This window comes from Bombus vancouverensis, chromosome 9, assembly GCF_051014615.1.
Source record: "Bombus vancouverensis nearcticus chromosome 9, iyBomVanc1_principal, whole genome shotgun sequence".
Classification (NCBI taxonomy): Eukaryota; Metazoa; Arthropoda; class Insecta; order Hymenoptera; family Apidae; genus Bombus; species Bombus vancouverensis.
The window spans coordinates 16,392,534-16,417,606 of record NC_134919.1 but is presented as its reverse complement, the minus strand read 5'-3'; the positions used below and the strand labels follow the sequence as shown (position 1 = coordinate 16,417,606).

General features: G+C 38.4%; 1 protein-coding gene across 5 annotated transcripts in view; it reads left to right on the top strand.

Moving 5' to 3' along the window:
- NLG-5 (neuroligin 5) overlaps positions 1-25,073 on the top strand; it is a 361,805-nt gene that overhangs the window by 120,274 nt on the left and 216,458 nt on the right. For 3 of the 5 annotated variants that reach the window (XM_076621248.1, XM_076621250.1, XM_076621246.1), the window contains exon 1: positions 16,319-16,812. The exons of the other annotated variants lie outside the window; for them this stretch is intronic. The gene's annotated coding sequence lies outside the window, so the exon portion shown is untranslated. Of the gene's footprint in view, positions 1-16,318; positions 16,813-25,073 lie in introns of those variants that run through there. 5 annotated transcript variants of the gene reach the window in all.

Genomic DNA, 25,073 nt, shown 5'->3' with positions numbered 1-25,073 from the left:
CGTGCGGTATTGATATTAAAACAGGAATAAAACAGGTATAAAACAGGAATTCGATAGTAATTTCAGGTACGTATACTTTTGGTCGCATCGCGCTTTACGCTTTGATAGAATTTGTGAAAGTGTTTGGATTCTTTTTGTACTGGAACGTGAAATTTCGAATGTTTCGGTGTTGGAATTTTTGAAATTTAAAACATTTCAAACGTTCGAATGTATTTGCGTTCCTCGACTTTTAAATATTTGTATTTTTCTATCATTCTGTGGACATCGGAATGTTTGAATTTTTGAAATGTTGGTTCCAAACTTTTAGAATTTTAAATGTATCTTTCATCGAACCTGTAAATATTTGACATTTTTTTACCTTTATCCTTTATCTTCGATGTTCGAATTTTTACGATATTTCTTTAGAATTTCCGTAAAATTGGAAACTTTGGAATATCTTAACATCTATTATCTTTATCTTTTAAGTGTTTCAACTTTTTCTCAACTTTAAACACACGAATTTTTGAAACGGTGCTTTCCGGACGTTTTAATTTTCGAGCCATCGACTACTTCGCTTTGAAATGTCGATTGTTACGTTCGAGTTTCTTCTAATATTTGAATTATATTGTCTTCCGTAAATGTAGTTTGCTTCAATTAAAAAAATTACTTCGATACAGATGGGAAGATGTGCCCCGAAGTACTCTGTGAGCTTTCTTCGTGCTTCTTTTACGACAAATTGAGGTCGACTGATTCGAATAAGTTAACTTCTTTACTCGAAGGTATTAAGTGGAAAGCTCTTCCCTTTCTTGAGTAGAAAAAATTCAATAAAGTGGTTGAAAACGCCTCGTTTCACTGAGAAACTCTGTTCTATTCTTGATTAATAGAGAACATATACAGCTTATCATGTTAGGTAATATCGTAAATTAATCGTCAATTTACAAACCGAGAATCGACGTACAAAATTCTGCTCCCTACACAGGTTGAAATTGTAGAAGCGTTGTAAATCGAAGGTTTCTTTCTTTTTTAAAGAATAAATACAAGCAACGTGGAGAATTCAAGAACAATCTGCAATAATGGAAGAAATTTCGTTAATTCTGTTTGAATCATGGATTTAATTTTAATGACTTAATTTTAAGTTTTAATCAAATCTCGACTAATTTATCGCAAATTCAATCATATTTGAATTTCGCTACTCGAAGTTTTAATCAATTTTCACTGACTCTACACCGAATTTTAATCAAATTTTCGATTTAATTGAAATTTTAATCAAGCTTTAATAACGGTGTCCCAAATTTTAACCCTGTTTTAATAATTCCATTGCAAATTCCGATGATTGTACTCTGAGTGAGTGTCAGTAGAGATTAAAAATTAAAATTACACATCACCGTCGTCTAATCTACGTATCAACAGATTTAATAATTCTGCTTTAAACTCTCATCCATGTTTAACAACTCCACCACAAATTTCAACTCACATTTTAATCCAAACAAACAGATTTTTAACTAAAGTGAAAAATTTACTTTGGATTTCGGGCTTTAACAATTCCATTTTACATTCTAATTCGTTTCCAGCAATTCTATTTCATATCCTAACAATCGGCAACGTTAAAGCGATGATTAAACACGGCCAATGCTTGTCCTAAGCTCTTAATTTCAGTTTATTCTAACGATTCTATTCCAAACGTCGATAATCCACTTCCAAGCATTAACCAGAATTTAAAATAACAATTAAACACTGTCGATATTTCTAGATAAAAAAAAATTCTACTCTATCAGAAAAAAATATCCCTTGACTTTTTAATTTCACCATCTACCACGAGCGTCCTCCAAGCAAATTGTCGGAACAGGGAGACTGAAAAAATCCCTTTAAGTCTATTTTATCCGCGTCTCTTTCTTCGGATGATCGAAAGATCGAGGAGCCAGCGTGGAGCCGGCAGCCGGACGAGCTCAATGGCCCGCGATAGGAAAATGGCGCTACGGCAAGTAACGATCTCTCGAATCCATTCTCGTTACAGCGTGAAACGAGGCTGACGTGACGTCGACCAGGGCTAGTTTCGTCCGGAAGAAGCGCTCCTTAGGGACCAGCTATTTCGACGGAGCCAATCGGCCTGTCTCCTTGCGTGAAGCTTGACGATCCATAACGCAATTTTTCCAGCAACCGGTGACTTTCTCTATCTACAGAAACGTGTTGTTCTTTATATAGAAAAATGTCTTCTTGCTTTCTATATTTTTATCGAAATTCAAGTTTAATATCAAAGATAGTTTCGATACGACAATCGATCGACGACGTATTGAATTTGAAGATTACTCTTCTACGAAAGGCGAGAAACGTAGCTTGCGACAATTTTTTAGCTGCGATCTTCGATCGTGTATCTGGATAAGGAAATTTGACGAATTTATAAACATGGAATTGATCGATTCGACTCGCGAGAGGCTCGTGCGATAATATCTTCGCGTAAAAAATTCTTCTTCTCGTTTGAGTAGTTGGAAGATAAACGAAAATAGAAAATTGTGGAAAATGGGAATGCGACGAGTTCTATGGTGGTCGTGAAAATGTGAACGGGTGATGAGAAACGTCAAGGTGATATGCTAGCATTTTATGACAGGTGTAAACGCATTCCTTCGTGCCTTTGCTACATCTACGACGTAGTTTGAAACGGGGACAGAGATCTGTGCGGGAAACTGCTCGTTCGATGGTTTACGGGCGTGCCGTGGTCGCGGTTCTGCGGATGGCTATGGGAGATTAAATGGACGACAGCTGCAGGTGGAAGAGGTTCGCGGTTGAATTTACGCGAGGGCAGCGCTCACTGCTTTTTAGGGTAAAAGGAATTCCGAGTTTCAGTATTTTGGATATTTGCGTTACGAGGATCCGTAGAAGATAGATAAGAATTACGAGACAATGTCGATCTCGTCGTGAGGTCTGTGAATACAATGTGGAATTCTCTGAATTGTCTAAAGAAATTTCAGTATCTTTGTTGTACCTTTACTTAATCCAATATGAATTTCTCTCCTCCAAAGGCAAACCGACCAATTTCAGTTTTCGCAAGTATTTCAATTTTATTATCTTGATACGCTTATTTCAATTATTTTGATTCGTAAAGTCATTTCATATGATATGTTACAAATAGACTGTGGATATTCGTGCAAAGTCATATTTTTATAAACATAATTTAAAAATTGAAAGGCAGACGATTCTTTCATTTACTAATTATCATGACAAGAATTATATACTTTACACATTGTGCGCGTCCTGTGGTGTATTTTTTGCACCTTCAAATTTCTCAAAAATGTATAAAAGTCCACAGTATACTCATAAATGATATTAACTTCCAAGATATTAGGTTGTCCGAAAAGTGTCTTTCTTTTACAGACACGTCTTTTACAACGATGCATCTTTGTACAAACACGAAACCTAATCTGTCGAACGTTGTGATCTTTATCTTGATAGAACAAAATGGATCACACGTAATTCGATAAAATAATATAAATCCATTATTTCGTTATAAAACGAAAGGAACTTGTTGAGAATCGTGGACCTTAATTGGCGAAATAAAAGTAAAGCAACACTGAGGTTACACTCAGAATTCATATCAAAATATTTTTACACTTCGTCGATACACATTTCCACGCGTCTCGGCACTCTCTTTGTCTCGCCATCTTCTAAACCACACCGCCAACGGAACAGTTACATTCATCTGTTTTTCATCTGTAGTGACACACTCGATTCTCATAAGTGTGTCACTACTACGCGGACAATCTAGTCTAGCACACAAAATTATACATATCCGAATAAAGCTTTTAATAAATTGAAAAGAAACGATATCTGTAACATCACTAACTACGTCCCTATTTTCCAATTTAAGCGCTTAATCAATGTGTTTTCTCAGCTGTTCGCAATAAGCCTGATCACCATCGATGAAAGCAAAACGCGTCTTAATATATTCATATAAGCTAGTAGACGATCATAGTCCTGGATAATGGTCGTTCTTCGTGGCAGACGATTTTGTAATTCAAGTAATTAGTCGCGGAACAACGGCTACCGACGAGAGCCGAGTCGACTCGTTGGAGATGGAACTCGAGAGAGGTAGGAGAACGCAGGACATCCGGTCTTAGCTAGGAAGGGTGGGAATGTACGAAAGAAGAGGATGAAGAAACAGCGAGTTTAAGAGCAACGGGAGAAGTTAAGTCGAAGTATCATTAGGTAACCTGGTGGAGGTTGTTTCGGTTAATGAGGTACACCTGGTGCAGCCAAACGAACGTGTAAGCTGCTTCTTATTGTTTCATCTTGTCGTTTTTCCTTTCTTTCCTTTTCTTTTCTTTTTTTTTTTGTGTGTTTAACGTTACGCCAATGTACAAGAACTACATATGTACGCTGCTGGGTAGATTGAATTTTTCTTCCGGTTTACCGTGCAAGTTCTTGTTTCATCGACGTTGTTTGCTGTTCGTCGGAAGATCGAAGATTAAATCCAGTCAAAAATCGTCTTATAATAAGGGATGAAAATGTATCGACAAGGAGGGGTGGAATGTTTATATTTAGATTGCTTAGTTACGTTTATAAAAATATGAAACCGCGTAAATATTCTCGGCCTACTAAGAAATTTCTAGAGTGTACAGTTATTGCGAATCGACCAAAGTGTCCGGATACTTACGAAACGGTGGTAACGTAGCAAACGCGTTAACCCCTGCTGGGAAGCTTACTTTTGCTCTAGTAGAGCTATATACATAATTTTCTTGCCTAGCTGGCTGTATACGATACACACGTGCCACTAGAACGAAATCGAGACGATACCGGGCGGCTGTGAGCGTGTACGCGAGTTACTGGAGATTGCATTTACCAATTACCGGGGAAACTGTATCGGATTATTATTCATTGGTTGGCTAGCCAGCGTTAAATAATAAAATTCACTCGAATCGGCGATGTTTTCGCGGCGAGACCCCAGCGTTTAGGCTTCCATTTTTCGGCCTCGAATTTTTCCAATCGCCGGCTAACTCGATTAACATGAAATACAAATAATTCAGCGACCATGAAACGCTATACTGGCCGGTTTAAAACGATTTTCAATGGCTTTTGAAACTGTTTTACCAGCGAAACGAAGAACGACGTTGAAATATTTCAGAGGATCTCACTATTATTTGGCTTTTATTCGTAAGTGAATTGGAACGACTTTACAAATTATATCGAGCAATACAGATTCGTCCAGTCGTACTTTCTTTTCATCCTTTGCGTCATTGTTTCCTCCTTTATTTTATCGCTTTTTTCATAGCCGATGTTCGTTCTTGGAAAATTCATTGTTCGTTAATCTTTATTCGTTAACGTTTTGAAATAATTTCTTCACCTTTGGTGAATTTCATTCACGAAACTTGTCGGTAAAATTGACGATTTAATTAATGCATCGCGATTTTTCGAGAATCTTTAGTTCAGCGATTATTGTAAGCGAATCGCGTTTTTCTTTTTTGCACTTATAGGAAATTTGAAGGTGCAAACCTGCATGGAATACTCTGCGTAATATGAAAAAGCATATAAAATGTCCTAAGCGTACCTTTTGTTTACCTTCTTTTTTGATTTTGTTTACCTTTTGTAATATTTGGTGGGTAAAACAATTTTTTATTCCGAGGTTCTACTTTTTTTTAATTATATTCTCAAAAATATAAATGTGCATAAAAATCCGTCTCTTAGTTACAGTCCATCAATTACAACGAATAGACGACTAATAATACGTTCGAAGAGAATAACGAAAGTTAGACTAAAAGACTGACGATTCGGAAAGATTTAAGCGAGGTAACCAGCAGGTCAACCAAGGTTCCTCGTTCGTTTTGGCGCAACAAGTGCCTTTTTCGCAGCGTCTCGTAAAATCGTCGTGCGAGCCCGATCGTTATCCAGAAAATTAATCAACCACGTCTGGCGTGGCGGAAGGGCTCGCGGTAACCCTAGAAGCTAACGAAGTGAAACTTCGTTAGCCTTAAAGCGCAAACCTCGAGATTCCTGGTATCACGAGCCTCGTGCCTCTTCTACGTTGTAATAACGATACCGCCTCGTTAACTGGCAACAGTCAAAGAAACGCCACCTCTTTGGATTTCCATAAATTCGATCGTCCGAGGGAAGGAAAAAGAAGACAATGGCGATAATCGACTTAGACGTAGAAAATTTGTCCACATCCTGAATTTATAATATTTTAACTTGTCCGAAATTTTTCGTGATTGACGTTTACGTGCTACGTTTTTCGTTACTTTTCCGTGAAGTTTAAAACGAAATTGCACATCATCGAAAGCTACGAACGCTTGCCAATTTGACTTCGGCGCAGAACGCCAGACTCGCTTGCTATTTTCTGACAGCAGTCGGGGAAACGAGCAGCTCAGTGACGAGTTAACGAGAGTACTTTGCAGCAATTGGATCTTCGTAATCGATTCTACAGCGACTAGTTTAATCGATCGTGAGCCGCGTAACTCACGATTGCGTAGCCTAATGGATCGAAACTTCCTTAACCCTGTAGCATCGAGACCCGTTTCTGATGATTTCTAATTCCGTGCAGATGTCTGCGAAAGTTGGTATTCGGTTTATCGTCGATCTTGTTGAGAATTGTGCATCTTAATCGCCGAAATAAATGTATACGAACACTTACACTACTCTTAGAATTGATATGAAAATAGTTTCAGATTTATTTGACATGTGACTTACAAGATATTCGTCGATACTTACCTGCACGCGTCTCGGCACTCTCTTTGTCTCGCCATCTTCTTTGCCACACTACCAACGGAACAGTTGCATTCTTCTGTTTTACGAGACACTGTGCACGCACATACTCCCACACACTCATACTCATATATGCGTGTCACTACTACGCGGCTAATCTAGCGTAACGCACAAAATTACACATATCTCAATAGATCTGTTTGAATATCTCTGAATATCTTTGGAATTTTAACAATTCTCGAAAAAATTCGTCCGTATAAAAAATTCCCCCTAAGTGCGTCAACATCGGCCAATGTAGTTATTAATTTATTATATATCAACACAATCTTTCGAGCGAACAGGTCTGCGAGCACTATGCGTTGTTGGGTAGACACTTGATAGAGGCATCGGGGTGGATCCACTGATCCAGCAGAATGTCGATCAGAGTCTGTAGATATTTTGATGAGATTCCTTTTGAAGCGACGTATCCTTCACCCATGCCGCTTTCGAGGCCTATCAAAGCGGAATGTAATAATTTGCGTGCACGGAACAGCTGCATACATACGCGTCTAGTTACACCCGCCACGATATGCATGATATACTACAGACTCTCGTATGTATAGATGTCATTGATATCACACAGGTCACCTATAATATGCACGTCAACCCCTAAACACGTGATTAACCCCTTTACCCCATCGAGCATAGTAGCTAGCGACAAAAGATAAATCCACAAACCGCTGTACTTATTTTCGCTTTCGTGCTAATCAACTACGTATGACGCGTTTAGACAGACGTTGAGGGCCGATAGTTTTGGCGCTAACGAAGTCTGAATATTTCAATAAATTCTAAAGTAAACAATCTAGTCTTCTGACACAAACCTACATTCATCAAATTCCTAAACTGCAAACGTAACTTTCGTCTGGAACGTAAATTCGCACGTAGTATCCTCAACTTTCATCCGATTGTTACGTTAGTACATAGTACAAGCGTTCTTGATTTGCGCGTACTGATAAAGAAAGCAGGAACAAAGGGATGGAAAAAGCGCGGAGTACGCTTGTTCAAGTGTAAAACTACTATGCCCCACCTACGGAGGATGTAAATACAGTCTCGTATAATTCAGCCGACGAAGAAGCGTCCAACGGTTTATGTGCACTTCTGCGAGGTTGGCAACAAATCGCGAGCAGACTCGCGTATTTTCCATGTAACGTGAAATTACTCTGCCAGCAAGTTGCACACTCCGGCCTCGATAGCGCTCGCTGGCCGCGTCCGACGATATTGCGAAACGCGAGTTACGCACGGAGCTTCTGTAAATCTCGACGTACAGGCCGATTAAAACGTAACAACGGGGCTCCTTGCGTTTGTGTGAGGAGACGCGTGACTCTAGCAAGTAAATGTCGAGATTTGTAGCTCATTCGTTTGCCAAAGGGAAACGAACATAGAGGTCTCAGAGTTTACACCCTTAATTGAAGTTTCGCCTGTTTGTAATGAGAAACAGAATCGTTATAATCGGTTATACATTTTTGGCATAACGAGAGTAAATAACCTGATAGCTTATAATTATAAATTATAGCGATACGCATGTACTTGGTCACGAGAGTATTTCAATATTCACCGTAGAAAACTTTTATGTATATGTCGTTAGGTGTTAGGTGAAACATTTGAAAATTTCATTAGCGTTGTTACGAGACAAGACTGTCGCGACTATAAATATTTTAAACATTTATGATCAAGTTTAAACACTTTCGTCATCTGTCGGAAATACGTACTTGCGCCAAATATCTTATAATTTTTATAGAAATGGCTGTCTCGTTATAGTGCTATTGATAAGCCATTGTATAGTAGATGAAAGTGTGTCAATGACGAAGGATCGTCACAGAAGTAATGCAAATTCGTGGCACATGAGTGTTAGTCGAGATCCTATGAAACGTACGTAGTTAATATGCACGTGCCAAAGTGTGAACGTGCGACAGTCATTCACGGGAAACACCGTGTGTTGTGCATCGCGTACAACTTGTTTATAGGATGGTACGTGTACGTTACAGACTGTACTCAAGAACCTACTGCAAAGTTAGAATTACAAATTTTACAATTTTCTAAAATATTTTTATAATAATTCATGCGAAGCATATGTAAAATTTTGTTCTACAATTCCAGATCTTTGGCCGGTAGTGCGTTAAAATCGTGTCTTTGACGCGACACCCTATATTTTATACAGTCATGGGAAATTTAAAAGTGTAAAAATATCAAGAATATATGTAATATATGCAAAAATGCATAAGATTCTACTTCTCTTCGATCGTACTGAAAAAAAGCATGAATTTGCATAAAGCATTCACAGTTTATCGATAACGTAACTATATGTATACATATATAATTCACCTACACGAGAGTTAATGTAGATTTATTTTACACCAAGGATGATTTATTTTCACTCTGAACTACATTAGCCAACCCAGCAGTTACTCAATTTACTGGACACTTCGCCAACTCGTTAAATCTATTTTTTCTTCTTCTTTTGTCTGATAACGATCGAATAACGTGTTAGTACAATTCCGTAACAAAAGAAGGACGAAATAGTAGATCAGCAATTTGAAATAAATACGAAGAGGATCATTTTCTTGCGGCCCAGCCAAGCTGACAAGTAAGGACGACAGCCAGCAGCTCATAAACTGTCAGGTTCCTCACTTCTTTGCTTTACACCATAGTCATTAACTTACAATATTACAGTTTTTATATTAGCGTTCTCTGTCTTATAATTATGTCATGTAATAAAGTCTTATCATTATTACTATTACCATGTACAGCTCATAAACTGTGCAATACCTTATAAAGTGTGCTTTTAAATATATCATTCGCGACATGTTCGCCGTTACATTTTTTACGACACACTAATGAGCGGCGTCCAGATTCCAATTCTTTTTATAACTCGGGTCAGTATAATGAAAGCAGGGTCAACGAGTTCCAAATGAGGACTTTAAACTATTTTAGAAATTGTAAAAAAAGAAAATAGTGGAAGGAAATATACAATAAAAAAATATATATATAGTAATATAAAAATAGATGAATAGTTCTCAGTACAGCAAAAAGAATTATGCAAGGAGCAAACCATTAAAGACCAACACCACGTTCGTGTAATATTTCATTTGCAAATGTTTTTTGGTCGATTTACTCGAATGAATTCAGCCTTCTAGTATTATGGTTTAGAAAAGGAATAGTAAGAATTTTACTACATTTTTATCAGCACTCCCTCCCTCTTTCATCAAGGCAAATCAACCTGAGTTAAGCAATTTCTACTTATGCACTAGCAACGAAGTAACTCTTTGAAAACGGAATTATCGGTTCCAAAAAAGACAGCAAAGCAGACAGGAAACTTTCAAAGAGACAATAACATGGTTACCCCCTCTCACGAAGCAATCACTTGACAGCAGAGAAGAACTATTCAGCCACTTTGACTTTCGTTCTTGGCTTTCTCCATTCACTTCACGCTTTTCAATTCACAATTTCGCTAGGTTGAAACGGTAGAGTCGAAGTGCACTCGAGTTCCAGCTGGTTAACGCGGCAAGCGGCTGACGAAAGACGCGACGACATGCCGATGCGTGCGGCGGAATCGCGAGCGCTGCACCGGAAACGTCGAATGGAACACAGGTCGCGTCGTTTGGACATGGGGAACGAAGCGGAAGTTCTTCTTACGGCACGACAGTCTGTTAGACGCGTGCACGCCACTTTTCAGAAAAGAGTAAACACGTGTACGCGTGGCTGGCGACAGCATCGAATTAGGGAGAGACAGTTCGACGATTGTTGCAGTTACCGTTTTACTCAGAATTCAGATTGACAGTGTCCCTTTTCAATGCTTAAACGACATCTTTTCGGTGAAGAAGCTTTATGTTGTGTACGCCGGTGATTCGTCGTCAACGGTCGTGTACATGTGAACAAACTTTGATTTTGTAGAGCATTAGAAACTCACTTCAAGTTACTTTACTTTAATTTAAGAAATGTAATAACTCATACATATACAAGATAATAGAAGCACATGAACTTCCTTGGAATTATTCTACTATGTTTGAAGAAGCTCCATTGTACAACTTCCTTGCTCATTAAACGTAGGAACTTTCTTCGTACTACTTAATAGACACGGTTTAGTTTCCTCCTAGAATTCTAAGGTGTCCCGTTTGAAAAGTTTCGTTCCAAAGCTTCCAAATTTTGATTTAATTCGAAGGATTGCACCGTGCCATCTCGAAAATCGAAAGATTCCGGGATATTCGGAAAATAACTCAAGAATATAATGATGACAATCGTCGTATTAAACGTTAAGCATTTATGAGAAATTAAAAAATACAAAAATGTGTAAAACGCGCATAATGTGCAAAAGTATATAGAATATAAAGTTATAATATTTGCCAGGTGAAAAAATCTCTACCTAAATCTTATTCTTTTAGTAGTGTTTGTAAAGATGCAGGCTTGCGCGAATATCTACGGTCTAGTATTACAATAGTAACTAAAATGATTTAATAAAAAATGAAACTCTACGTGCGAAGTCGAAGAATATCGCTGAGTTACAAGAATGAACAGGCGAAACAACGATAAAGCATTTACACGTAGTCCAGAGAATTTCATAATGGAGCATAACATGGAGTGTCGAGGGAAGTATGTGCATGAAAAATACCTGTGAAATCAGATTCTTTGTAGAAAGAGATAGGCACGCGAGACGTGCTCTGTTCGCAATATACGACGCACAAAGTATACTAGTGCACATCCTCTTTGAAACAGTATCATCGGTTGCTTCCTCATCTTCTGATATCAGAACGTTGTTCTTTTTATCTGGAGAAGTTATTTACTCCAATTCTTTTTTATTATAAATATATTGATAAGCATACGAAATATTTTTTTGGTTTATTACTAACTAAAGCTACAACTATTTCACACACACACATACATATATATATATATCATATTTTCAAGGGATAAAAATATTCTATGTATTTATATATGTATAGGTTATTATTTAAAAAACGAAAAGTTTGATAAGATTTGTTTCTATCACGAGTCTTTCAATTTTAATGCATAATTTTATGAACTTCGCACCAAGATGAAAGCGTGGAGATTATGTGGCGATGTAGATAGTAAAATTTTCAAGAATATCGTCCAGCTTGGAAGTACCGTGCTTTGTGAGCGTCGATCCGGGGTGTAATTTTGGTTATCATAAACGGATGACGATCATAAAGCATCGACTGGTATCTGTGTCATCTTTAGATCCTTGATCAACCTGGCTGCTGCGATAGTATACTATTCTGTTAAAGGAAGATCGTTTGTTGAAGGATAATATTACTATATGTTTATCCTTTAATACTGAATATGCAAAATATAATTATTCGTTGTTTGTACAGCGTTCATTTTAAGTAATATGGTATGAAAGAATGATACATATATAAAATTAAATATCTTTCATGAAATAATCTTGTGTTCTATGAAAACCACACTTTTCTCGCACCACACTTTTAGTACAACTCTGTTACATTGAAACATTTTGGACGTCGCGTGTAGACACTCATTAGTGTTGAGAAAAGTATAAGGTAGGTCGCGTAACTGAAAATCTTATGAGATATTTTAATTATCCCATTCTAGTTTTCCAGAATTCCAAAATTTCAATCTCGGAAACAAAGAATAACGGCGCCTAAAATATTCCTTCATTTATTTCCTCTAAAATTTCAATTCGATCTTCGAATCTTCTTATCGTAGAGAGCGATCTTCCAATTCTAATTCAATACTTCAATAAAAAAAAATCACTTTCTTTCCAATTTCTTGTTCGATTGAATCTACCTTGAAAATTCGTTGAATTATGTAAAAAATATTGCTTGGCGAAGTCGAAAATCACGTTTCGTTGCGAGAACATGGAAATTCAAATTAACATATGACCAAAGGAGTCACGTACTGTGCTCTAAATCCGAGTCGAGTCCAAGCAAGAACTCGCGAACAACCTCGTACCTCACGCGTGCCACTTTAAGTCCCTACACGCCTGCAGAATTCACGACGTGGCTGTACGATTGCGTGACATGCACATATACGCAGGGGGTAAACGCGCGTGGCTGCGCTAATCCGATGGTTTCTTCCCGCTAAGTTCGAATCCTGCTGCGAACTCGTAATCTTAGCCCTACACGAGTTCCCAATACGTTTCCCGATGCAGTTTCCTTCTCAGCGCTCCAAGTATCACGCTGTTTTCGCTTCTTTTCTTATTCGCACTTCGTTTTATCGCAGTCTTAATTTTACCTAAACTGCGATTCTTTAGAAACTCCGTGTTGTAATGGAAGATAACGTGAAATACAGCTTATATCGTATTTAGTATAACTTTGTATCTTTTTCTTGGATGGTGAGGAGAGGACGAACGAGTTTTACCTGTTACAGAAACTCTGTCTATTATTAATGAAATATTTCGGATTATTCGCGACGCGATAAATGTTTTGATTCGAGATTGGTTTGCATTCAAGAGATTTTTGGTAGAAAGGTGAAGTAGAACGTAGCTTACATTGGATTTCATATAACTTCGTATCTTCTTTTTTAGTAGAATAAGTTGCCGGATGTCAGGATACCACGAAGGAAATTCTCGGAGTTTACAGAGTACAGCTAGTAAAATATTTGTTATTATTTATGGCAGATGCATTTCGAAAGTGGTTGGTGGTTTTGACGTGCATCCAGAAGTATTTTGGTAGAAAGATAAGGTGAAATGTAGCTGATATCGTATTTTATGTAACTCTGTACCCTTTTCTTTTACGATAACAGTAGGCTATGCAGATGCGTGAACACTGTGAGCACATCGCGACGAATTTTTTGATGTTATTTGTAAAATACTTTTAATTGTGAACGATACCGGGCACCGTGAACATTTTTGAGAAGTAATTAGTGGTTTTGATGTTAATCTACACGTAGTTAGACGTAGCACGTATACTCCGTAGATATTGATGATAATAGTTGAAGTACCTACTAAGCTGAATCAGTGGCAGAACTGTAGATGCTGGTGCAACTGGAGAAGTACATGCATAATTTCGAAGTTGTTGCATTTGTGTATACAATATACATACACATATACGTTAGACGTGCACAGTGGATATGAAATTTAGACTAGACTTTAGGATCCACTTCATTCGAGAACAATTTGGTATTGTACTAATATTCTTAAAAAGCAACTATTAATAGTGGTACAAAAACATGGTCTTTAGATATTTTTATAAAACATTAAAAACTTCCCAGTCTAAAAAGTTTTATCGCAACTTTATCAGTTCGACCAAACAGCAAACACCTCGTCACAGTAATCATCCAATAGCCTGTCATCTAATTTATGTATGATAATATCATCACGATCGAGCTAATAAATCAGGCAATTTTAGTTTTCTCTACAATTCAGCTGCAGAGTCAAGTAATAATCTTTAACTAAAATCCTGAACCTATCTGTTTCTTAATTAAACTTAGAAATCACAGATACCATCTTACCAGTATTTACCAATACATTATCTAAGCACCGTTGCAATGATTAAATATTCCATTCTTTCCTTCTCGATGATTTAAAGAAGAAATCGACCGATCAACTAATCTCATTCACCTGAATCTGCTCATCAATCAACTCGCCCATCACCGCGCCTGACACTTATCAATACCCCATACAAATTCATCATCAACAACCAAACATCGCACCCCCTGTCCCTTCAGCCTGTCCAAAGAAATCGACCCATCGTAGCGATCACGCTGCAATAGAATGTTTATGTCTATAAATCTCGCCATCGGCCTGTATGACACTCGGTAACACGGCATATACAAATCTACCACCAATAACCAAACAACCACCCCACACCTGTCTCTCTCTTTCATCAATTGAACCAAGTCCGTTTCTACATCCTCTCGACGAACCTCATCCCCTTCCGACTTCTATACGCTTCTGTATCGGCGCGAGTTAACCCGATGGATTCCGGCACGGTCGCACGGCGTGGCGCGTACGCGCGAGCATAAGCCGCGTTGTCGGCGAGGCGTACGGACGGACGTACGGACGGACGTCGGATCGATCCGGTGGCAGAGGGGTTGTGGAGGCGGAGGGGCAGTTGGCGCGTTCAAGGGGTGGGCTAGCACACACAGTAAGAGGAATGGAGGGAGTGGTGGTCTGGTGAAGAAGGACGGAGATCCTTGGAAGCGGTGCGCCGTCGCAACGGCAGGACCGTCGTCGTCGGGACCAGGCGAGAGCTTCGCCTGGTGGGGGCGAGACGAATGTTCCGTCTCGTTCCCACGAGCGTTTCCCCTCTGCAACCTAGCAGGCTGTGTTCTCGTGTCGCGTTGCACAGTCAGTTCATTCTTTCCTGTGTTTTCGCCCCTCTACTTTCAGCTGTTCAACCAAGTGTCTCTCTTTAGCTTAGATCTTAGGCTCGTCTCTCTTCCTCGTTGACCACCACCACCACGTCCATTTCCCCTACGTGCGATCCTCTTTGTCCCTCTTGCAGGTCGACCATCTCTTCGTATCCCTGTTCCTCGCCGATCTTCATCCCCGTCGCGCTCACCAACCGTCGATCTCGGTTCGTTTCACGTGTCCCTGCTCCTCTCGCCACAGACAGACTCTTCCTATCTCTCTCGTCCACCCCCACTGACGAGGTCTCGCTCGCGCGCCGCTGGCAGCCCTGCAAAAACAAGCATACGGCAATCCCCAGTAGCACCCTGGTACACAGACCAGGCCAGAACGTCACACCGGGTGGCACTGGCAGCAGGTGTAACGTGGCCGTTATCCTCCGCGTCTCCACGTCACACACGGCCACGCCGTGTCACGTGCTAGCCAACCGTCACGCGACTCGTCGAATACACTTTCACCTGGACCACTCGATTTATCCCGAAATCGGCCACGATCGCTGTTGTCCGTTCTCCATTCAGGATTCTTTGGATAGTCTAGCTCGGTTTTGCTTGGCTTGGCCTGGCCTGGCTTCGCTTAAACTAAGATCGAATTGCCCGAGGCCTTGAGATACGTTCAAGATGTTTCTGTCTCTAAAATCCGTGGTTCCTTTTCAACCTTTGTGACACGATTGTGAAACGTGAACGAACGTGAAAGAACGATGGTCTTATAGATCGTTTGGCCGGTTGATACGCGAGTCTCGTGTATGAGAAACTCGTGACTGGTTGGTGGGACGTCCGAGCATTGTGCTTCCGAGTGATAGCAGTTGGTTTACGACGTGAGTTGCAGACGTGTTTGGTGGGACGATATGTGAGGGATGTTTGATGATCCTCGAGGGTCTGACTCGGGACTCCGTTTCGAGAAGTTGGCGAGGAACTGTAGGGAACATTCGACGTCTATTGGGAACCATAGTATGTTATCAAAGACAAGAATATTTAATATTTATTGGATTATTCTCTGGTACCATGAGTAGCAGTACTATATACTGTGAATGACTGATATACTGTGAATGACTGATTTCTCCAGTGATTCCAGTCGACGAAACTATGTTTTCCAAGAAATAACAACTATCAAACGCTGTATATAAAAGGTAAGAAGACTCTCGTAAAAGAGACAATTATACATATAGAAAAACAGAAGAGGCACTCAAGTTGCTATTGAATTTCGGCAACCATATCCATCGAAAATATTTGACAAGAGAACGTTGCAAGTGCAAAATAATAACTAACTAACTAACGAAAGTAGTTAAGAGAGGAATTGGTCAGACCTGAATACAAGCTTAAACGGTTTTCATCTTCCTTGAAAAAAAATCTCATCCCCTGCGAGGTTAATCCCCCATAAAGTGTACACGTGTTTGAGGGAAATTGACGCATGTGGATAGAGCGGCGATACATGGAGTAGTTTTCGAGTGATCGAGCCGATTGGATGGTATTTTCGCGAGGTACGCAGGTCAGGGGAAATTAAGTGGCGGACGAACGTGCGGCGAGGTGTTGGTTTCAGTTGGTCGGCGGACGTCGCAAGCCACGGTTCTCGAAGAAAAAAAGGAACGAGAGATGTAGTGTGTGTAGGTGCGTGGTGGTGCGATTTGTTTACCCGGGGGCGAGTGTTGACGGGAAGTGGCGGTGTTTGTCACGTTTCCGGATGTGAATGGAAACGGGACCCTGTCTCGTTTTGGACAACAGATTATCGCGTGCACGAGGAACGGATACGTTCGACTAAGACGATCTGTTTGTGATACTCGATCGGTAAGATTCCTCTTTTCAGAGTTCATTTCGAATTTCATTGATGTTTTCGTGGTTAATTTGTCGTTACAGGTAATTGGAAAATTTTGCGTTTTATAATAATTTTGACTGCTGGTTCAAATATCGAATGTGAATCTTTCAACGGGTAGAGAATTTATTAGAAATGTTGGAATTGTTGCAAAATGAGATGTAGATTGAATATTAAAATGATAATTTACTATTTCAGACTGATGTTTCGCTGATTAATCTGTCACTGAAGATATTTGAATAATTTTGTGTTTCGTGATATTAATTTACGTTTGAAGAGAGTTGCACATTTAAATGAAGAGAGAGAGAATGCTTAGGTTCAGATTGAACCTTTAAATGATTTTCGTTCCTTGAATAGTGTGATTGGTTTAAATATCAGAAGTGGATCTATCAATGAAACAGGGGTTTGTTGGAAATGTATTAAACTGAATCTTTAAAAAAGCAATTTTAAATCATTTTATATAAATTAAGAGATAAATTAAAAACGAATTTGATATGATTCGAATTTCATAATTTTATAATATTTAACTTACACATCTAGTATCATCTATACACGTGTATATATTCATAAATAAGTTTGTAATTTTAAAATTTCTTTAATTTTAATATATCTCGGCTCTTGAAACAATCTTCTGTATCAATTATGCTATTACTATTCACGAGTATTTGATTTCTTAACAGAAATATTTCACAGTAGAGATAGAAACCTTTCTTGAAATTCCATATCGCAAATTACATTTTCCCTTATCGAATTATTTAACTAACCCTCCATCCAGCAATACGAATGTCCAAAATTTTAATTATCCTTCGAGAATTGTAATTCAATCTAGTAATTTCCATCGTTGCTAACGATCGTGTTTCAATTTTGGAAATATCAAAATCTAACCTTCTCCTCTGGTGTAAATAACTAAAACAATTTTAATTAATTTTAAACGATCTACTGCAAATAATTCACGGTAATTCTACGATGTATTAGCAATCGTAATTAATATGATTAAAACGTTGGTCCTTTCCCACCCAGTGAAAATTAATCATTTACAAAGTGCTGGCGCGACACGATTTGCTTGATTCGCTTCATTTATTTAAAATTAGTCGCATCAAAACTCCACCATATTACAAACAACTCTATGTCATTTCCAATTGCACCGATATTCATCAACGTGGATTCGCCGAAACACTCCAAGTTCCTGCGAATTTTACGGTTTTGCAGATATGTCGATAGATCCACGATTATTTAAATACTAAAATCTGGTAAATCGACGTCCATTCCAATTTCAGTTTAGAACGATCGGAATAAAATATAAAATGCATATACCCAACTGTGGAATAATCAAACAGTGAATTTTATATAAAACAGTAATTGGCCATTCTGTGTAGTTGTTTGAGTTTATTTTTCGTATTTTCAAATAGCAATCGTTTTTGTTCTGTGCTGAATAAATCGTACGAAGGGTTGACTTTTTGCGATTAGAATTTCGTTGAACTATGGGCAAAAGAATTGCAATCGGTAACAGCTTTTTAACTTGGTTGGCAAATATAGGAAATACAAATTGTCATAGACAAATTTGTTGCTTGATTGATAAATTCAGTTTAATTGGAATGTCAATGAAAATAATACGATCTATAGAGAATTTAGAGGTTTATTTATACTGGCTTTTTCCAAATTGTTTGGAATATTAAAATTTATGAATGACACCTGTATAATGCATAGAACAAAAATAATAATTTATATTTTCTTCAAAAAATCAGAAATAATTTCAGACAGGTAAGAGATTCAAGATAATAGCCGGTAATAACTATTACGTCGAAACCTTTTCATATCTCCACGTAATTATATTTAAATTAATGGAAATTAATTTATCTTTATCCTTTGACGGATAAAGATGAAAGAATTATATTTTAATGAAAATGCATTGCTACGAAATTTTTCTACAAACGAGTTTCACGTATGTATATCTGAAATTAAATATGAATAAAAATAGCATGCATTCATACGTATGTACAGAAATGTGCTCTTACAAATGTAACGAACTTTTCCTAGAAATTGCAAGTCAGCTACTTTTATTGTTTCATTCTTTTCCTAACAACGAAACCTTTTTAAATTGAGATTCGTTTACATCTGAACATGATCATTAAAGGAAACATCGTTTATTCGAACTCTGATATCGTTGCATTCTCATAAATTCGCGGAATTTTTACAGGAAATTATACGTTGATCCTTTACGTTGCTTCGTTGGCTTCCCAATGGCGAAATTATTAATTGTGTAATATGAACAAGAAAATGAAAAAACATTGTCCGTTCATACGCTCACAGAGATACATTTTTATAAAATTACAAAACCCTCCATTTCACTGTCTTATTAATATCCACAGTACGTTATGCTCTTTGTGGACACGAAAATGGAAATGACAAATTTTGATACGTTTACAACCACATGCATTTGGAAACAAAAATGTAGGGGTAGTTTTATTTACCACTCGAGTCGCTCTGAAAATCGGTGAATACTTTTCCACTCTCCTAATGTTCTCTTCAATTTCTATTTGCCTTGTAACGAAGTTTCTTGAACAGGATTGACTCTGTTCACGACTGATCAGCAGTGGGATGCTTCTTACCGCGGCAACGATAAAGAAAACACATATTTCCCTATTATTCTTTCAACGTGAAGGAGTAACAGGTAGAAGTTGGGAAACTACATCGATTCTAATCGCAGTCGAGTTTGTATAGCATGGTTTACGGACATGGACAACGGGGATGGCAGAAATTCGTAGTTGTTTCTTGACGAAAATTGAATTTATAGACAAGGAAGAGATGTGTCGTAAAGAGATAGTGCCATTTTTATTATTGTTGTTATTTCTGTATTTAGAGGTAGGATCGCAATAGCTATTATTTTAGTCTTTGGATAAATCTATCGCACCGTTTTGAGCCGAAAAACCTTTATTACACCTTCTTACACGGACTAAGGATAAAAAATAAAAGAATATCTTAAACCTATCGATCAAATCCCTCGATTATATCTAGAACTATCTTCTAGTTACTATTTATCGTAACATATCTGCATATGCATGGCGAGCGCCAACTCACGTTGTCATTTTCAACAATTATCTTTCATTCTTTTCTGTTTTTATCTTGCAATACTACACTTACATACTGGTGGACCGTCGTTGAATCGATCCGATCGATCGATCGGAAAAACTGGCCGGCTGGCTAAGTTCGTTCGCCTCTGAATACAAAATCCAGCAATTCAATTTCCGTGACTGCTTATCGATTGCATGTATCCGCCGTTTCGCTTTTATTCCGTTTAACGCTTGAACAGTGGCGTTCCTCGTCGCGCACGCTCTTTGAAATTATCGTGGCTTAGAGCAAGATTGGTCTTAATGAAACTGGTTGAGAATGTTTGTGATCTCGTGTGTGCGTGTCTCGCTAATCGAGAGAAATCGAGCCGTGCTTCCAGCTAGTATCGGTTTGATTTTCGTGAGATAATATCGGAACTCGGTACAGCGAGTGATTCGTTTACTATCAGAGAGCGACACTTCGTTTAATTCTTCGAGAACAAGGGATATTTTTCAGACGTACCGATACAACTTACGGCAGCAAGTCGTTTGTTTTCGAAACTACGACCACGTAACCCGCGTCGATATAAATGTAAAAAATTGAAAAATGAACAAACAGAAAATTCAACGAGCTTTCACCGCACCTAGATCCAGCTAAGAGCTTCAGCCGTACATTTTTAATCGACACAGATCTACCGATGTGCTGGCTATACTGACTGACTGTTTTTACATGCTTGGAATGTCAACATTCAGTTGTTTTGCTAATCATTTGTCACAAGAATGCGCAAAGCTTCGTTACCCTGGTAACATAACAAAAACATTTGTCTCTGGTTGCTTAAGTCACCGATTCAATCGAAAAACATGAAAACGAGATATCTCGCGACCCGTACGTAACGTGTTAATACGCAAATAAAATTTCTCCAATCGTCTAAAAGCGTGTTATCAACGTGAAAAATTGATCGTGTCTGGATCTCTCGTTTTCGGCAAAAGATCCGAGGAAAAGTTCGGTTCTGCTTGTCTCGAAACAAGATTTCGAGAGCCGACAGACCGAGGCAGCGGTGGCTGGCAGGTGTCATCGATCGACAAAGGGAAAGTTCAACGAGCTGCAGCGTGAAGTTCGCGGCCAATTTCCCGGCGATCCCGGGCTCACGAGCGAGCTGCGATCTTGCCGTGGCTCGAACACGAAGCTGATATCGCTGCCACCAGTCAGCTTTTCATTATCGTCGCACAGACGTCAACTGCTTCGCTGTGGGATCGAGTGTTCCCTAATTAAGCCGATCGGATACCGCGCTCTTCTTCGTTCCATGTCAACCGCGAGCTTGCCACGTGGCTGCTCGCTCGTTGAACAAACGTCGTCGTTTAACCTCGCGGGAAACCGGCCTTTTCGTCGCCGAAGAATCCTATTTTCTTTATGCAAACATCGCTGTCATGTGTCTTCAGAGTCACGTTGCGTCTTACACGTCAGATTATTCGATATTTCCTTGGGTTTTTAGCGAAGGATACAGGCAATCGTCTTACTAGATCGCGGATTTTTCTGCAAATTCATATTTCTGAGGAAAGGTCGGATCCAGGCTGTGATTAGTTTCGTCCTATCAAATATTATAGCACTCGTTGTATTTTGAATATTTTATATATTTCTGTGTATTGCATTCTGCGTATTCTACGAATTTTTTGTCGTTAAAATATGCGTAAAAATGATTACGGACTTTCTTAAACAATAATTTGGTAACTGATGGTATTAGAGTATTGATAAATGATAAATTGTGAGTCGCAAACACAAACACTTTTCGGAACTTTATGATTTTGTAATTCGTAGTTGAAAATCGGTGAAACGTACAAAGTAGAACATTGTAAACTAATAATATTACATCGATACAGACATCGAATTAAATTCTACACGTTCGGTTGATAAATTTCTGAACAAAGTTTGAAGTTTAATTCGACACGGGTGAAACAGACTATCGTGCACTTACTCGTGCGCAATTGTACATCGATTTATATATATTCACGCGCTTGATCCGTGCATACGTTATACCGATTAAACGGAGAATAATAAACCGTGGATACGTGATCTAATTACCATAATTGTCGATTTGATTATGCCGAATAAAGATTTATTGTGTACGAATTAGTTCCTATGTACGAGACAGTATAAATTAGTGAATTAATTATGTAGATAACCCTGAATCGTTGTTGTTTTTCATTAAAACACATTAATTTCGTTTTAACTCCATCTACGTTCGCCTGGCGTCCACGAAAATTATCCGTTTGTTCATTCCGAGAATTGAAAAAGCTATTAAAATAATAACAAACCAGAATTTATTTATTCCCTGTAACTCGAGTAATGTAATTAAAGGGTTGGCTTTCGTAGGATTAAATATTTTAATTGAATTAGTCTTCGTTCGAGATACAAGTTTTAAACTGATGTTTTATTTAATTCTTTTGAAAGAAGATTTTTCTGTAAAGAGCGCCTACAATGTCACTCATAATTAAGTAATATAACATTTATAATTAAAATACTTGGGTAAATCGTAAAAGTTTTAAGATAAGATTGCCAGATTTAAATCTATGATTTGAATAAACTCCAAACTGTCTAATATACGTAAATTATAAAATTATCTAAAAATTTGTGTAATTTTATATTTCATTGAAATAATGCGGAAATTAAAATATGTTTTCCAGCGACACTCCGTCTCGATATTATACAAAAAATACGCATAAGTCGATAAAGAATCCGACCAATTCCACGTTACGTAAAATTTCCAAGCGTCCCAATTTATTCGTACGTCTCACTTTCGCCCACCTCTGTCTTCAAAATTCCACAAATCCCCAAGCCTACAGTCAAACGTTCCCCAAAAAGACCAAAGAACGTCCCATTTACTCGACGGAATCACAGAACTCGTTTACCTCGGTGTATCCACCAAACGTCTCCGCGAAATGCAGCAGGTGTCGCCGAGAGGCGGAAAAACGAGTCCATCTCTTGTATCCCGGTCTGTTCTCCGCGTGATCAAAATGGATATGTACGTGGAAAAACGGCGTCGAGACGCTTGGACCATTCCTACCGGGAAACATCAGGTGCGGAGTTTATGCAAGATAATTTCCACGAGACGAACATTCGTCAGTGTCGCACAACGGAAGAAGAAGCTTTATAATAGGTTTTCGATTCGAGAAATTCGACGAATTTCAACGACCAGGATATCGTTGAAATATGAGCAGAATTAGAAATTGAACGATGTGTGAGGGTTGCGTAAAATATCACGCTAAAAGCGTTCCCTTCTGGCATTTTTTAATTTCTTTTTTATTACATTTCTTCACTTATCGTCTTAATTCTTTGTTTCTTTCGATACTTTATTCGCTGTTCCTGTTGGAATTCGATGTTCTTTCTTGAAGTTTTTAGATGGTTAAATTCTTGTTAGAAATATGGGACGAAAGAAGAATGATCGTGGAAAGTCTCAAGAATTTCTTGATTCGTGTCTCATCTCAAATATACATACAGCGAAGAAGATACTGTCCTCTGTTGTTCCACAAAAATTTGTATAGCATGCATAAGCAGTTAGAAATTACGTAGACTCTAATTAGGAGTACTACTTTCCGATCGTAAAATTTCTTTTATTTTCTAGATATTAAATTACAAATAATAATTTTTGCATTAAAATTTTTAAGAGCAACTTAGGTGCAACTAGCAAAAATTGTAATTAATTTCATCAAAATTGACTCGCTTGATTTTAAAATCGACAGATTTCGACCAAAAATCCCACCCTCGACCCTCGATCACGCGTCTAATCTACTTTTCACCCCTGTCATATTCTAAAATACCCCGACCATTTAATTTCCACGCCATTAAAACTTCATTATTATTAAAACGTTGAAAACACAGGACTCTATCGTTCAGCATATTCAAACCTGTTCTCAAACCTTTTTTCCCCTATGCGTAGCACGCTGCTTTGGTCAACGTTCGACAAAGGGGGAGAAAAATGGGGATTACAAATTGCAGCGATCTCTGACTATAGGTTCGCCGCGTTCCCAGAAATGGAAGGGAAATTGATTTTTTATCGCTGACTGAATAACTGCGTTTCCACGGAATCCTGGTGTTGTCGGTTTCACGAAATAGAGAATAGGTATTGTTGCCTTTTACCAGGGGGTGTGAACCGCTGGGGTACTGGGGTGTGTCGGGGGAAATTGCGTTAGGGAATATTTTAAAGCCACCAAGGCTATTACACCAAGACCTATCGCGATGAAATATTTACGATTTTCTATACCGACTTAATTTCAAAACGTTCGGTCACTTTTCTCCGTAGATTGTCTTTTATTCGTACATAGATTACACTCGATTTATCATTCTATTTCATTTATTCTCACAGATTAATCGCAGGTGATTAGTCATTATTCTTATATTACAGTTTTGTTTTAATTTTTCATCTCGTTCATCGTCATTCTACTCCTATTCGTTGTAAAGATAAATTATTAATTAAAGCTTGAATAATTAATGAAAAAATCAAATCTGTTAATTTCTTTTAGGGCAGAAACGTCGTCGAACAAACGATATCGACGAAAGAAGGGTAATTCTATGAAACAACAGACCAGAGAATATGAAACTTGCTGGAAGAAAATGTTTCGGAATAAACGAACAAAACGACGAAATAATTAGAAATATCTCCGCTCCAACACGGTCGATCAGCAAAATCCTTCTCTTAAAATACAAAATCGAGGGAAATGAAATTTCTCGTCCCCGCGAACATTGGCACGCGTCAATACGGCAGAGTGTAGACGATGGACAGAAAATCCTTTCAAGATTCAAATTTAATCCAGAATTCTCCGTAATCGCGAAAAATGAATTAAAAGGTATTTTTCGAGTGCGCTCTAATCCCCGAAGAAAATCCTGTCGTGCAATAAATATCGTCGGGACAGTTGGAAATCGACGTCTCGACAGGCGGCCCTTGACCGCTCGTTAAACGAATTTTTTGCGCCTTTTTCGTAGTCTCAATTAAGGGAGGCAGTTCCACACGATAGCCACGCTTTATCTCGCGTTCCTTCAACCAGAGGAAACCACGAGCAAAAGCTCGGAAAGACGCGTTTAACCGCGCAGACTTTAGCTGTGAGTAGGATTTTGCTGGCTTAACAACGTGACTCGGTTAGTTGCTTCGCTGCACCCTGTCCAGCTAGTTAAGCGAGCTACACCTTTGTCTTAA